General features: G+C 37.3%; 1 protein-coding gene across 1 annotated transcript in view; it reads right to left on the bottom strand.

Moving 5' to 3' along the window:
• Positions 1-17699, bottom strand: part of TENM3 (teneurin transmembrane protein 3) — a 1295372-nt gene that overhangs the window by 280275 nt on the left and 997398 nt on the right. The window lies entirely within an intron of this gene.

Genomic DNA, 17699 nt, shown 5'->3' with positions numbered 1-17699 from the left:
GTATATTCTAAAATTCCCAAATTTATCACTCCATTTGTTAAGACATAAAACAAAACACTCACTCATGTGTTACATAAAAGGCTGTTCTCCCTTGTGCATCTGAAAATCCTCACCACTCAATCCTTTAGGCTGCAAAAGACCTTTCAGATAATAGGAGTCCAATCACAATGCTATGGCTGCTTCTGCTTTTACTAAGTGGAATACTTACATTGATTGAAACTTTATATGAAGCCAAATTTATGAGAAGTTTGGTTTGCCTCCAAGGCTGGAATTTCAAAAAAGTTCATGATGTTAATAAAGGTGCAAGTGATAATGGCACACTAATCAAAATCAGTAAATAGGCAAGGGCTGGAACATTCTTTCACATAATGGAAGCAGGTAACTTCTTTTTTCACTGTTTGGTGACATTAATGCAGTAATACTGAGTAACTGCTGACAATTAGCCAGAAGATGGAGCAGAGGTCTTGTAAGAAAATCACTCCCTGATGGCAAAATATTGAAAATTCAATTACACTCTGTTTATTACCGGCCTACATTAGGAACTGCATTCATAATAAAGACCTTGATAATATACAAATTAATCACAGCACAGGGGAGTGCTTTGCTAACTTTTTTACTCCTAGATGCATTCCTCAATATTGAGTTTTTAATATATCCAGACACATCAAAATGCTTTCTATAAAGCTTTTCAATTAAAATTCCTTAAATACAGTAGTATGATATGCGAATAATGTTCTAAAAGACTGGATAATTCTATTACATGTCTTTGAATAAAACAAGGTGTAGATACTAATTTTTAAATATCCTTCAGGAATTCTCCAGATCTTAGAATTCATATTTGTGTTTTTATGAAGTATGTTCTCATGCAAACATCATGACAGTCACATAGGCTAGAGAACTGAATAGTTTCTGCATATATTCACATTTAGATATGAGAATACTTCATTTCCACCTGAAAAAAAGCCAGCAACTTGAAGGCAAGCATATCCAATTTCTGCAGATCAGTTTGAAGTGATTGAATAATCTAGTTCCTACTATACCAGTTTTAGCAATTACACAAAATGCTCCCAAGAAGAGTAGGTAGTTATAAATTCATGCTATGACAATGTGTATTGGATACTGCTGAATAATTTAGTTTCTGAATGAATATAGTCAGCACTTTGTTTAGACTTTTAATAGTCTATTGCCTACTTTAAAGACTTCTAGCTGCAAGTTCTTCAGCACAAAGGCTTTAAACTGATGTATTTCAAATCTATCTATATGCTTACTGATTTTAATTGCATATTTCCAGGGAAAGCAGTAAGACCTAAAGTGGAATAAAAAAAGTCCATTGTCTTCACGTTTTATTTAGCCACATATGTTACTTAGAAAATGCAAACTCTAGGAAAAAAGTACTAAGCACAGTATTCCACAGGTTAGCTGTCTCCAATTGTTTGAGGGAGATTTCTATGGAAACCTGGTGTCAGAGTTTCACCATCAACTACTGCAGATGTGAAACTAGCTCCTGCCTGGCTAGGTTCTGTGTTACAGAAACTCTGTTTGGATCCAAACGTTCCAAATCTCACTTGTAAAATCCATCCACTTTAGGGAAGAAGTCTCATGATTGCTGAAAAGGGATTCCCTGAGTCTGCAAAGCACAGTAACTTGCAGTGCTGCTGCAGCCACTGACATTCAAGGTAAACCCAAAAGACTGGATTAGACAGGATCTTGATTCTGAAGAATATGCCCCAAATACAATACACAATTGCACAAGAGGTAACTGATGATACCTCTGGTATTTAAAATTTTCTGGAACCAGAACCCTACAGCCTTGTCCAGCTAAGCTTAGGCATTCCTTGACAATTATGAAAAAAAAAAAAAAAACCCACAGAAAGAAGAAATTATTAATCTGGTGTTCTCTTCTGTGGCCAATGAATCTCTCATTCTGCCCACAAACCCCTTCAACAGCCACACCTAAGTCATCATTTAACTACTGTGAAAATGCAGAACCCATGGTAATGGAGTTTATATGATAAGATCTCCTTTGAGCCAGACTCCTTCCTAGCAAAGATGAGATGAATCAATGTCACATCCTTTTAACTTAAAAGTGTGTTGTTTTTTGAGACTTCTTCTCTGAAGTAAGGCATAAAAATGAGACGCAGAGCACTTTGTGGGATAGTCTGACAAAGTACAAAAACTGGAAGAAAGATTTGTGTTCGTCCCAACATCACTCCCCTTTTATCTGCAAGTTTCTCAGCCTGCCTAGTGCATTTGATGTGAACAGTCACAACCAGGGAAAAAACCAAAATCTCCACACGTTCATGGCATCCAGCCACCAAGCTGCACCTTGCTCCATTATATCATTCTGATCCATAATATCAGTCTGTTCAGGTGGTACCTGGAAAGGCAGTACACAAACTCAAGCCAAATCTGTAGATGTTAGGAGTGAAGTCTTGAAAGCTGCAATACATATGCACGCATGATTTCACATCTCCAGCTATCCGTATTCACAGGACTGCACTTTCTTTCCTGTCCCAGTCTGCTGATTGGTGATGGCTCCAAGCAAGTTCTATAATTTAGAACAGTATGAGTTGATATGTTACAGCTTTCATGAGAGCCTAGTTGATGCAGCATGCTTCACATGAATTCTGGCAATGTCAGTCAATCTGCATATGGATTTGGTCCCTCCTCAAGCACATTTCCACAACTGATATTTGAAATGCTTAGCTGTCTAGAAAATCCTTTTATTCCTGTGTCCCGTGTCACATGCCATGCAGTGAAATTGCAAATGGAATACTTCTTGCAGAAGTGAGCCTGCAAGTTAAAAAGCTGTGCACCAGAGGAGTCTGATGAATGGAAGCACCAAAATGAGAAGGGCTAATAGAAATGTATGGATTTATTGACTCTTTTCAAATGTAGACACCTGACAGGCTAAAGTCATCCTACATTTCGGAATGAGGAAATACTATCAACACAAGCACTTTCTCTTGAAATCTGCTGTGTCATCCTCCACAGCTGCAAAACAAGTGAGGCCACCTCTGGTTACAGCCAGCTCTGAGGAGCTCCTGGGGAGGTACTGCAGAGAAAATACAGCACAGCAGACAAGTCTGGTATGGCGTCAGAGCAGAGAAAGGCAATGCTCTGACCAGACAGGGCTGCTACCTGCATCTGGTTAACCCTGGCTTTGCTCTCCACACTTTCAGCTACCAAATTTAGGGCAGACATTTCCTTACCCTACAACAGACCAACTCATCTGGGGGAGAGAACAAACATGAATGGGCTGCAGTGATACACATGTGTCCAGCACACGTAATGGCAGGTGTTTTAGTGCCAGCAGCTGCTTCAGCTGTCCCAATGCTACATGGCTGGTAGGATGCTGGAAGAATTGGACTTTCTGTCACCATGGAATTTAGAGGCTTTTCCCCTTCCTTAATCCACTGCAGGAAAGGAGTAAATGTCCATCCAATGTCCCTGCAAGGTTGAGTGTTCTTCCTCTTGATATCCACCCATGACTCCAAAAGTGCAAGCATCTGCCTCCATTTCCAACAATCAGGGGCTGACTATAATGTGGCAAATTCATTTTGTGCAAGAATAGAATCTGGCTTGTCTACCTGATAACAATCTGCTCCCATGATTTTGGTGGAATGGGAGAAGAGTGGAGTAAAGGCCATTGCTTCATTTAGATGTGATGAGACTGGTTCAGATAGTTACATGGAGTTGATTTCACTCCTCTCCCTCATGCTTTGTGCATCCTATGGGAAAATATCAAGCACACTGAGCAAGGCAGGATGAGCAGCTCTCCAAAACAGGAGATGGAAACACTTGTGCCCGTATTCCAAAAAAAGAAAATTAATCTGAATCAATAAAATTTGAATCCTCAGGTTGAAGAGCCCTGAATAAGAGATAAGAGAAAATGTAAAAATGGTATTGTAGAGGAATGTGAAAAATATCTAAGAACTTGATCTAAGAGTACTGATATAATCAAAAAATCAAAAGAATTAATCCAGGAAGTACATAGCAATTTAGCCAAAGCCTGTACCAAAATACCATCTCAGCTGTACTCTGCTGTACTGGGAAGTGCAGGTAACTGAAGAAAGGGCAGTGACCCAACCTCTGCTTTTTTACTCCAGAACAAGAAGATAAAGAACACATTTCCAGTAATAGCAATTAGCAATACACTTTAAGAACATACGAAAATATTTGCATTTATGCAGAATGTGCGCACCCAAGCATCTTAAAATTGTTATAATTTGTGTATCTCATCTGAAATTACAAGAAATTGTCTAGGTTTTTGCACCCAATTGGGTATTTTTAATTGTATAAAATTTAGAGAGATTATTTGCAGGATTCAGAAGCACTTCTAATTTTATACAAGGTAGGCCCTTTGTAAAGGCTACTGCAAATGTATTTTGATTTTATATATATTTATGCACACACACACATATATATATATGTATCAAAAATATTCCCAACTGTTTCAAGTTCAACAAGTTAAAAAGGCAGAGTTAGTAAATTTGATGGAAAATAAGCAGTATGATGCTCATTTATAAGTAGGAAAACAAAACCAGAAAAATTAAGCAGTGTGCAAATGCAGATACAGCAAATTAGTGACCAAATCAAGATTTCATTGAAGTGTCTCTTACTTCAAAGCAAATGCTTTGAAGGCTTCCCACATGTAAAGTTCAGAAGAAATTGATAAGCAGAATGAAAGGCACTGGAACTGGAGTTTAGCTGAGCTAAGAGTTGTGCTTTAGTAATTACAAGTGATCGGCACACAGAGTGCAAGGGGTCTAACTGGAACTCACAGCAGAATACTCAGCACCAATTCAGGACTAAATTTAATGGACATAATGAGCCATTATCATCACATCCAGGAGCATGGTACATTTTCTTTGATTATTTCCACAGACTATCCAAAACTCAAGTCCACTTAGCTTGTGAAGTCTGATGAGAGCACAGCCTGAGGTAATACAGACACAAAAACAACTCATAAAAGATTAGGTCAGCTTGATTTAACAAGGAAAAATAAAGTAGAACCAAACTGGAAAAAAAGACTGTGGGTTTTTGAGAGGGGAAGGATTTGGCTTATTTTGTTGTTTTGGGTTTTTTTATTTTTTGTTTGTTTCTTAAGGCAAAACAGCATAATCACACATTTGGATAAAAACATATTACACTGTCTGGCTTTTTTACAGGTTCTGGAAAAAACCACCACTGCTCCATAAAAGCAGAATCAGACAGCATGATAGAAACACATTCAGAGAGCCTTTTTTTTTTTTTTAATATGACTGGGAAATGCTTGTTGCCATACCTTGAAACATACTAAACTCTACTTTAAAATCAAAAAGAAAACTGGATTTTCAAATAATCAAAACTAAATGGTTACTTCAAATTCATATTATAAATTCTGGGGTAACCAGAATCAGTAGGGAACCTGTTCCCCATGAGAGATTTTCTCTTGTATTTACCAAACATAGATACCTTTATCATTGAAAACAAAAGAGAAATCCCTCAGTTCAATTAACTCTCCAGCTTCAACAAAAGTACATTGCAGTAGAATCATTTTTAAAGGAATAATTTATCAGAATTCCCTTTAATGCTTTTTTATAACATTGAAATAACTCAGAAAAGAGGATGAAAAATTCAATTGTGTAGAGCTGATCAGAGGAACAAAAATCCATTCTGAATGAAGGTAAGCGGATTAACTTTTTTATAAAAATCAATGCATTTGATACTGCAAAGAACAAAGAATTTGTAAGAAAACTAGAAATGAACTTATTTTAATAGCAAATTGCTAACTAAAAGTACACAGACTCTGTTACCATATTTTCAATATTGTTATAGTAGTTTAAATGTGTTCCCTAAATCCCAGAAGTGCAAAGATGACTCTCTGGATAAGGAAAATGTTAATGTTTACAAAGTGGACACCAGTATTTTCTGGGTAAGTTCCATTAATAGTTTTTTATGATATGCTACATATGGGAAAAAGGTAAGAACTCTAACTTCTATTTTCCAAAAATGGATCTGAGCATTTGTAACAACTGAAAATGAATTCTGAAATTCATCTAAGCCACACTTGACAAATACTGCCTTGTATCGTGGGGAGGCCAACATTATTCCAGTTTAAGTAATGTTGAAAAATAGCTAAGTTCCAAGCTACTAATCTTTATGAAATCCTAGTAGCAGGAAACAGACAAAAGAATTATTTTTACCTAGCTGTATTTTTTATGTCATGGAGATTGTTGCATAGGAATAAAAACAGGCACATGAACTCTCTCTTTACTGATTTCTACTCATAGCCTATTGGCCAGCAGATCCCAAAACATCCTAATAAAATGTATTTTGGGATAAGACAGGAACACTCATAGGACACGGAAGAGCCGTCAGTCTCAAAAACTCTTACAAACTGTATTCCAGAGGGTTACTACCACTGTGTAAATAAAATCAAAGTCTGCTGATGAACTATCAGATCCTGAAACCTTTAAAACACATTTTCATGTGTATAGGAACTGCCAGTAACCATCATGGCTATTTGATACCTTGGAGCTTTTCCTTTGAAACTAAAAATCTTGTGGTTTACAGGTTCTTTCCACTCCACAGTATTGTCCCGCCGTATTTTCACAGAGAAAACCTCAATTTTCAGTAAAATGTAGAAAGCAAATGAGGAATGGGTTAGAACCACAAATATGTGAACCCATTTCTCTGTCCATCCATTTCTTCTTTGCAACTTCTACACACCACAGGGCAGATAGAAATTCAGCAAATGCCCTGGATGAATTCTAGGGCAGGGACTTCTGGTAAGATCCCCAATCTTTTGCAGCTGCAGAGGGAATCAATGAAAGACAGCTGAAGCACAAGACAGCTAATCTAATGAGCAAATGTAAGCCTGGAACAATGGACTTTTACACTCAGCCCACTTCTATATCAAGACTTCCTGTGAATTCGGTCAACATTTTCAATATTAATTTGATTTTTTTCTGGGAAAGATTTTCAATAGCACTTCAGTGATTTAGAAGCACAAGTCCTATTACAACTCGTGAGGATGTGAGCTCTCAATCTCCAGGGTGATTTAAAAAAAATCTCACTCTACCTGTAAAATGGAAAAACAATCATTGCTTTCTGCCCTCTAACTACACTGATACAAGGGCTAAAAGAATATTCAGCACTGCCCCTGCATGAACTCCTCACTTTTGCAAGACTCTAGAGGCTAATATAACCTTATCATGACTTCAGGTCAAAAGATTGAGTCTAATGGACCAATGGAAGGAATTAATTTCAGAGCTCAGGACCTTTAATTGAGAACAGATGGTGCCTAGCCCCTATAAATTTAAAGTCTGGGGCCTGTTAACAAAAGCATCTAATCTCATCTCAATTGCCATAAGCAGCCAGGATCCAGCAATATTGAGTTTACAAAACAATATAACAATCTCCTAGAACTCTACAGAAAGCAAACAAGCGGCAAGGACAGTTAATGAATAAGACGTCATCTGTGCTCTGCAGCTAAAGTAGTTAAGGGAAGGAGCAGCAGAATTCCCCACTGAGTGCAGCTTTTAAGCAATTTGAAATAAATCTCCTTACAGAGCAAACAGCAATCACGCAATGAAGAACTTAGCAGCTTGAACAATCCTAGTTACATCTCCATGGAAGGAGACTGGACACTATCTATTTAACCAAGGCCATATTCTTTCAAAGTCATTTTGACCCAGGTATCTGGTAAACCTTGAATATTCCAAAGAAATTCAAAGATTATAAAATAGTTTGATAAATTCAATATTCATTTTCAACAGCAGGAAGAAAAGAATTCTGAAACCTTCTCAAAGAACTAAATTTTGCCTCAAAGTATCACAGACTTCTCACTTTTGCTATTTTTCTTTAAACTGCACACGTGACCAACATAGTTCAGTGAAACTCAGTGCAAAAAGAAACTCAAGTTTTGTAGAGAAAAAAAACAACCTAAATTCTTTAGACTGCCTGCCACAGGTGCAGACTGAGACTCCATAGCATTAGTAATCAGCACTTATCCAAAGCAATTTATTTGTAACTTTAAAGTCGTTTATAGAAATATTACATTAATAAAACCCCAGTGACTGGGGGGGAGGGAAGAAAATCAATCTCTCCAGCATACAGTAATTCAGTGGCAGATGTGAAATACCAGAATAACTTTCCCTTGCCCATGCTCATGACTGCACAGGTATTCACTGTGAAAATGCTTCAAAGTTTCTAGGTCATTTGAAGAAGAAACAACTGGTCCTCAGCCCTGTATGTTTACTCTAAGAAGACTATGTGTGTGACAAAAACCTGTGTAAGAAAAGGTGCTGCAAGGATGACTATGTATGCATAAATATGGATATATACACACATTGATGAATCTATTTCACCACAAGGACAAAAAGCAACCATTAAATAGTCAACTAGAAAAACAGCCTATGGTCTGTCTCTACTTTGCTGTGGCTGACAATCCAGAACCTGGGCTCCCCAGGTCAGTAGCTTCTTTTTCTATTGTGAATACTGAACTAGAGATGGAACTGCTCACATTTTGTCTCAGATGTACCTAGTCGGCAGCCACGGTACCCCAGGGAGGGATTGGGCAGCAGCAGAATGGATCTGGCATAGCAGCTGCAGAGAATCATCAAACTCTGAGAAAACTATTATCTATTATTGATGTTATTACACCAGTTATGAGATAGTCACACCTACTAAACATTTGCATATTTTAAATTTAATCCAGAATTAATTTACATTGTTCATTCTTCCTAACTAGATGCTGTGGGTTCATAATTGTAGAATCTAAAAAAAAAAAGAACAAAGAACGAAAACTAAAGTAAGGTAGTGATAAGAACTTTGCAAATTTCCATGTTCGATACAGAAACCTGGACTAAACCACAGTAGCATCAAAGGCAATTCCACTGAAAGATTTCTAAGTTGTAGTGCAAAAAAACCCAACAATTATTATTCCTAGTTTCAGTGATCTAAAACCACATTTCTTTTCTACAACATACAGGTGAAAACCATGGATAGCTAAACGCCTGACACAATTTAGGAAGAAAAGGGTATACTGAATGAGGGGGAGAGTGTGGAATAAAAATGAAACACACAGCTTCTTAACAAGCATTTCTTTCCTGAGATTTCAGACTTCATCCTCTTCTTACCTTAAATGAAGAAAAAAAAACCAACTTTAATTTTGCCAACAGATCAGGCAGCATATTATTGAGACTCAGGACAGTTCTGGCCTGAAACTTAATTTTATACTGAATTCTCATCTGTATCCAAGAAAAAAACCTTTATCCAAAAAACCACCAAAGTAAGTCTTTACATGGTTTTAATAGGAGTTAAAGAACTATCTATTCCAAAAGCTTTTGCAGCTTTTTGTAAAAAAAAAAAAAACTTGACAAATTTTCTCCAGCTGTTATTTGACCAGCATACAAATGCTGTTACCTATAATTATTATTGATACTCTTACAATTGCACAGCTTATATTTACTTTAAAGTTGAAATCATTATTAGATTATTTCTCAATATGACATAATTATACAAGGAAATGCAATTAAAATCTTATTTCACATCAAAATTAGATTAAGCTTAAAAACACCTTTAAAACAACTGAATATGAATAATCCTACTTTTTATATAGGATCACTACTATTTAGACTTTATCTCTGCCATTCAATTGGTTTTAGCTGATGAATATATAAATATCTGTGTGTGTATATACACCCCCACCCTGGTATTGACATACCTATACAGGAAATTAGAGAAGCAGTAGCTGAGGAACTTGCTTTCTAATGATAACCAGATAATCTCACAGCTTGGACAGATTTTTTTTCCTTCTTTTTATTTCAGTAATAATTATGTGGATAAACCTGATTCAGCAAATTTGCTGCTCTCTAATTCATTAATTAAAACAATTTACTGCTACCACTGTGATTTTTCAAGGACATCAAAACCACATTCCAAATCAAAACATCAGATCATCAGTTCACAGATGTGCAAAGCATACATTACTCTTATGGCAACCTCACATATAAAGCCTTGCACATCCAGAAGAACACATATGGTTTAGAGGAAATGAACAGCAATATTTTTATATCAAAATTAAAATGAGAAAAAAAAAGTCTATGAAAAGTTAACCATTTCCAGTTAGAAGAGAAAAACAATATATAAACATTAGTATTATATTAAATTGCAGAGCAACATTTTTATAGCCTTAATTTTATCAACATGCTTCCTGCTGACTAATTTTTGGGTTGAATAAGACACTTGACTCACAAAAAACAAAACCAGAAAGGAAGTGAAGAATTTATATTGTGCTGCACCCGCTTCATCACGGACTGACAGCAACTACAGCAGCATTTAAAAATTGTCTTGGAAAATACATTAGATGGTTAAATATCCACATGGTCCCCAGCAATCTATTTATCTGAGTTACTTTAGGAATGCCCTTGTCTGAGCTAACTTCAACATTTTGCTATTTGCACTGCTTGCTTCTGGTCCTTTTTGCCATTTGTGGCCTTTGTAATAGCCACAGTATCTAGGCAGGACACACTGGGGGCAACAGGCTGAGCTCTCTCCCAGTCTCTTCTGGTGTCTTGTATTTCAAACCTCTGGTTATGCTGGTTAACCTTGCTCTGCCCTCCAACTGGCTGGCACTGGCCTCAGAATGTAGCCCCAAACCAGTCATGGAGACACCACTTCTGTCCTAGCACTGCACTGAATGCAGCAGCCAAATTTTTTCAGTAGTACTATGTATGTGTACAAAGACACATACATTTGTGGAAGAAACCCTCACATACCACAGCAAACGCCACTGCCCAATGACCACTGTGACTCTGAGATGTACCCAGGAGGAAACAGAAATGTTTCCTGGACATGCAGGATGGGGATGGGGAAGCCCAGGATGGTTAAGAAGCCCTTGCTCTGCAGAGGAAGTGGGAGCTGTAAAGCACCACTTCTGCAAGCTGGGCATAGACAAATCCAGGGGCCCAGACTTGCAGCATCCACTGGTGCTGGCAGGGATGACCAATGCCATTGATAGGCCACTGTCTGATTCCTTGAAATGTAATGGCAATGGGGGAAAGTTCCTGCTGACTCTTTAGAAAACAAAAGATCATGTTATCTTCAAGATGGGCATGGAACATATGAGAAAGCAGAGGCAGCAGCCTCACCTCGGTCTCCCAGGGAAGATGATAGAACAAATACTGCTGGAGTTATCCTTCATATGCTGGGATAGGCTTCCAGGAAAAGAAAGTGAATGATAACAGCTAACACGTGTTTACCAAAGGCAAATCATACCCTTACAACCTGACTGCTTTCTAAGAACAGCTAGGTGTCTCAGTAGATAAAGGGAAAGCAGCAGATACTGTTATCCTTGGCTTTAGCAAGGTTTTCAGAGTGAACTCCCATAGTACCCTGGTAGCCAAGCTGGAGAGAGATGGACTGAATGGGTGAGCTGCATAGAGCATTTTGTGGAAAACTGGTTGTATGAAGAGGCTGAAAGAGTAGTGCTCTGTAGTGCAAAGAGCAACTCTTGGTCAACATTAATGGCATTCATCTGAAGCTTATATTGGAATGATGTTTTTATGTACTACATTTAACATCTTGAGAATGAGTAAGATGGAATGTGTCCTTAGCAAGCTTGTGGATGACACCCAGCTGGAAAGATTGATCAGCATACTGCAGGGCAGGACTCCTTTTGAAGGGATCTCAACAGGCTGTAAGAAACCTCATGAATTCCAAAGGCAGAGTATCCACAGTAACAGTACTAGCTGGGAGCCTGCTGGAAATCACCTTTGTAGTGAAGGAGCTGGGCAGTCAATGTGGACAAGTTCAGCAGTGTGCCCTTTCAACAATAAACCTAACCACATACTGGGCTGTATTCAGAAGAATGGAGCCAGCATACCCTGAGAAGTGATTAGTCCCTTTTATTCAGCATTTGAAGGCCACATCTAGATGACAATATTTTGTTTGGGGCGTGCCAGTACAACACTGATAAACTGGAATGAATTCAGTGAAGACTGCCCATGGTGACTGGAGTGCTGAAGCATACAAATTGAGGAGAAGCTCAGTGAGCCTGAAAGGCAAAAGGTAGAAATCCAACTTTGGTCTTCCATTACCCAAAGCAATGGTCCCAACTGCAGCAAGTGAAACTCTGATTCGATATAATGGGGGAAAAAATCACAACTAAATTAGTTAAGCCACCAGAACAGCTGCCCTGAGATGATGTAGAATGTCTCTTCTTGCTTGTTATAAAGCATAAACTTTTAACAGATTTTTTCCTAGGATGCTTGCCATCTAACTGATTAGAAAGCTTTCTCCTCCTTTCTCTTTGCCCCTTCTGAAGTTGTTCTGTTTTTTTTACCTTCCAGAACCATATCCATCATCAATGATTTCTCATGCATGAATCATAAAAAGCCCAGAACCTGTAGACACTCTATACATGCAGGAAAAAAATTATTTATCTAAGCAACCTCTAATCCTTTCTTTAAGAGTATAAATATTAGCTCTGTGATCAGTTACTCAGGTAGCAAATGCTGAAAAAGAAAAACAATCAAAAGAAAACATAACATCAATATAGTCTTCTTTCATTACTATGTAATAAATCAACTCCCTCTTTTTCTTTTTCTTAGTATTCATGTTTCAACTCTACTTTTTTACTGATTCTGTCTCAATTTTATTTGTCCAGACCTCCCCAGAGTCCTCCTGAAACATCTTCGTAAGCTCTTCCTCTGAAATTTGACCTTCCTTCCTTTTTCTGCATGGTGTTTTTTCCCCTTAAAATTCAGATTTTTGGAGAAATTCTGACATATGACAGTTGGTCTTTAAACATCTCTTTTACCATTCCTTAACATTAGAAAGATTTATAGACTTAAGAGCCAAGAGCAAATTCTCTGAGATTTTCTGCTTTGTTTTTCCTTGCAGATCCCAATTCTAATTTCATTGGTGTCAGTGTTGCTAAACCTACAGCTCCTGCACATCAGAAAATTTATCCAAGTGTTGTCAAAGAGCCTCACCCCCTGGCCTGATAGTCTACACCAAACTCCACCATAATTAAGATGGTCCTTTGGAACCTAAGGCCTTTCCTTAACAGCAAGTTCAGTGACACTTAAATCTATGAAACCCAGGAGATCACACAAAATTACTGCAAAAAGATCAGCCCAGCTGTTGCCTCTTTGGCTACCACTAGCCAAAGGAATTATGAACCTGATTTTCACTTGCATTAACAATTAGATTGTTAACTGAAATACATCCACAGGACTACTGTCATAATAGAATCTGAAAACTGGCATAACTAAAGAAAACTTATAATATTTTACAAAACCAGAAATTACTTTTGTTTATGGATTTCTGCTACATGTCTCCATAACCAAAGAAAAATTTATATGCCTGTTAAATATTAAATATTATTTCAGAGCTGACTTCTGTCAAAAATAAAACAGATTGATTTCCTGGTCATGAAATTTTTTGGCAGCAAAGCAAGATTTAAGGCATATTGGCATGCTTAATGAGGAGCAGACAATTGCTAGATGGAAATCTGTGGGAAAAAGTGAAGAAATTGTAATTGGTGGTATAGCAGTAAGATGAGGATTAATTCACCAGCTATGTGGCTGCTGAGCCTGCTGTAGGCTCAGCATTTGGCTAGCAGGTGCAGCTACCATTCAATAGGTTCCATTTAAATAAAGTTTTGTGCCTTAGCATAAAGAAAGATGTTAAATGGGTGAAAGCATGTGACACTACTTCCTGAATTATGTGCATTATTTAATAATGCAGAGTTCAATTATATGCTATAGATGAACTGGGTTAGAGACAACAGATTAAAATGTCTTGGCAAGTATCTTACCAATGTATTTCTTGGGTTTCAGAGATCTGAATGCCAGTAAATTCATCATTCTGGAAGGACAAGACAGTATTAGATTCACAAGAATGCTATCTTCAGAAACTGTCTGGAGTTGGAGAGGAAGCAAGTAGGTGCCCATGCAGTTAATAAAGTGATATTTTCTCCTTATAAGAGCCCTCAGCAATAAACAATCTACCAGCAATATCTACTTTTCTGTATCCATGAAAAATTGGTCTAAGTTTCAAACCATTTATCTAACCAATTCAGAATGACTGCCTGAGGCCATGAACTTGACTCCCTTTTTCCCTCCATTCTTTATATTTAGCTATATCCTGATCTTCTCTGGTTTTCTAATAAACACCAATCAGTGCAAAACGTTCACTAAACAAACACAAAAAAAAAAAAAAAGGCCCACCTTCTAATCCCATCAGAGCTACTTTCTGTGTGCCCAGGTAGTTTTTGTGGCAGTCAGCTACGTGGCATGCATGTCTCTGGAGTGCCTCACCCTTTTTCAGAAGCACCATCACTACTGCTTCCAAAGGAGTAGAAGGTGACATGGACTTGACCAAAGACTTTGGTCTAATATGAGTGACTTTCCAGTCAGAATCGGTGCCTGACTTTCAGGCCAGCACACAAAAAGCACAAATAAAACCAGTTATATAATTTTACAGGGAGGAATAAATAAGTAAATTAAAAACAAAACAAAAAAAAGGTGCTGCACCTCTGGAATAACTTGCTCAATTAACTTTTGTGTTTTGCTTATTAACCTTATGATGTCTCATTAAGTCAGGGATTGCAGTTTAATGGGTTTAAAAAATAATTTAAATATAGAAGTGGATTCGAAGATACCTTAAAAATATATTGACCCTTTAAGCAAATGGGCCATTTGAAGCCTAACTACAACTTCTAGCTCATACTCTCCTGGAATATTTATCCAGTTTAAAAGACAAGCTTTAGTAATCTTAGAACAGCTTAACAACATAAAATTACTGGCAAGCTTGTAAGAGACAGCCGGCTTGTATTTCAAAGCAGCAGCTCCTAGAACAATTACCAACATAAATTTCTTGATGCAGCATTTATGAAATAACTTGCAATGAGAATAGACAAGAAAACCTGAAAAAGCATGTGCATGCTCAGTGTGCTCCAACTGATACATCACCCTGTATGTGACACTGGTTGGCTGCCCAGATTAACAGATGCAGGCCTTCCTTCAGGCAGGCTGACATGACAAATCTCTCACAATATGATGTCAAAAGTCATACATGGAACTTCAATGAAGTCAAATATTTCTTTTCAGAATTATTTACTGAGAAATATCCTAAAACAACCTTTGATGTGAGACTACATCTATTAATCCTATGTTTGATATGTGTTCTGTTTTGTTTTTTTTAAGATCTGCTGGCAGTCACAGTATGTTCTTAGTATATTTAAAATTTTCCAACTTGATAATGTGCAATGTTATTTGTTTAAAAAAACCTCTAAACCTCCCAAGATTATTTAAAACTTTAAGTCACTTTTGTAGGATTTCAGAAACATACTATTGAGACTTTGACAAATAAAAGGTTAGTATTTTCAACAAACTATTTCTTCTTGCTTATTGCAATTATGCAGCAGAATTGCAAGTTTTGCCTTCCTGAGGGATATGCAATCAACAACTATTTCAGAAGAGCAAGTACATTACAGTTGCAAGGAAGGGAAGGAAATGCTATTTTGATGCTGAGCTTCTCTTCCTGCCTAATTGGCAAGAAAGAAAGCCCCAAGTACATTCAGCAAATTGCTAATCCTGAGATCATAAGCCCATACAACGAGTCAAAGTTCTCATCATTTTGACAAGTCCCATTAACTCCAATAAGGCCTGATGATGGCAATGGACTATTTAAACAGTGAGTGGTTTCAATGGTGAACAGTGGGGTTGCTGAAACACTGAGGTCTTTAGGTGAAGGAAGTACAATCTGGTGGTGTTGTGCTTTGCTTATCATCTCATCACCAGTTGCTCCTTTTTTACCTTAGAGGCAAACATGCTGCATGCATAGAAATGCATTTACCTGTAAAACAATTCCAACAACACGCAGTCAGGAATCTTTCCCACACAGCAGAGGGGGATGCAGTGCAGAGGACTTGTAACTCTCACATTGGTTTCAATGCCTTATCAGATTTGTCAGATTTCAACAGTACACTGGCACAGCTGTTAACTTTAGGCCATAAATTAACAAAACTTGCACCTGCAGTTTAGCCCTTTGATTAGAGCACCTGTGCCAGCCAGGGCGATACCGTTTCCCTGGCTTTAAATTGTATTTTCTATTCTATTGTGAACATTAAATGTACTGAGTTCCAATGACGTGTATATAAAGCAATTTCTAAGCCAAGTCTTCCATTTTCAGTGGAAACAAAAATTCAGAGAAAAAATACCAAAGAAGATTAAGCTTTTCACCCTTTTAACATCTCCACTGAAACGGCGACCCATGACATGGTCCGAGTTATAGATGTTTCATAACCCTAGGGAACTCTCAAGCCATCAAAATTTCATTAGCTTCACAGCAGTCCCAGTACATTCTTAAATTGGACTGCTGGCCTCCCTATTAATAAATAAATCAACTGTAATCCTTTTTAGTGGCTAAACTTTTCGCTGAAGTTGTATCAAACACCAGACATTCCTTCTATAATTTTAATCACTGCAGAATAATGCATTTTTTAACACATTCACAGTCTTCTCACACATGTAAAAACAAAACACTAACTTTCAGCTGATGGAGGATGTTTTGGCAGATTGTCAGCTAATTTCCTTTTCAAAAAACTGTAAGTATAAAATATATTAAAAAGTATACCAAACCTATGGTACCTCTGAAGCAGTCACCTCTTTAGTAATGCAAAGATATGACTTCCTATGGAAATAGTGCGTGCATGCATGTGCACATAAAAATATATTTTCAAGATCAATTACCAAGGGTTTTACAAGAAGGTCAAGAGAATTTGTTTCACCACAGAGCTTTCAAAATTACAGAACTGCTCAACAAGTTATTCTAGATTGCTCTGCAGCTGAAATACCAAGCTTTATCACACAGGAACTCCACTGCCAAAAGGTGGTAGGCAAGTACTTGTGTCTTCCTCTTTCAGAACCTGACTCAGACTCAAAACAAATTTTCCAAGCATGACACAAGACACCAGTGAACACTGAGAGCTGCTCAGGTACTATGTAGCATTATATCCAACACAAAAGGAGGGTCCCATTTGAGACAGTGGTTTTGCACAGCTATCTTCATGTAGAAACAGTCACCAGCAGAAAAATAAGTATGAATAACAGCGAATTATAGCTTTGGTTTTGCTTTCTCAAGCTGAAGTTAAAATAATAAACAAGAAGGACTAAACTTCACTGCTTGTAGTTTAAAATAAAAGTGCATTAAGTTTTTAAGCATTTCCATACATACATACCTACATAGCTGTTTCCCACTGTGTGTTACAGTCATTGATGGAGGATAGCAATAAAATTGCTCTAATTTTTGTACAGCCAAGCAGACAGGTTTAATAAATTAATAAAAAGACATGTAGACATGCAGGCAATAGCCATCACTAATTTTCATTGTTACTCATTTTTCTTTATTCCTCTTTTGGGTTTTTCACATAGAAAGTCATGAAGGTAATAGAAGAATTAATTGTTTTAATTCTAGCAAAGCTGAAAATCTTCTGCAAATAAAAGTTAAGATTGGTACAGTTAGCATTTAACACCACATTAGATTCTGTTCATAACCTCAAGAGGAGGTAAAAAAACAACTTTGAAAAGCTTTAAAAATGAATCAGTCAATTGTATTAACCTATTTTCATTTAAACTCTAAGACTTAACATACAATGGTCATACCCCACATCCTACAAAGCTGCTAAGATTTTTGTTGCAGAT

This window comes from Molothrus aeneus, chromosome 4 (assembly GCF_037042795.1).
Source record: "Molothrus aeneus isolate 106 chromosome 4, BPBGC_Maene_1.0, whole genome shotgun sequence".
Classification (NCBI taxonomy): domain Eukaryota; kingdom Metazoa; phylum Chordata; class Aves; order Passeriformes; family Icteridae; genus Molothrus; species Molothrus aeneus.
Note: the sequence above shows the minus strand (reverse complement) of the source record. Positions and strands in the feature narration are given on the sequence as shown.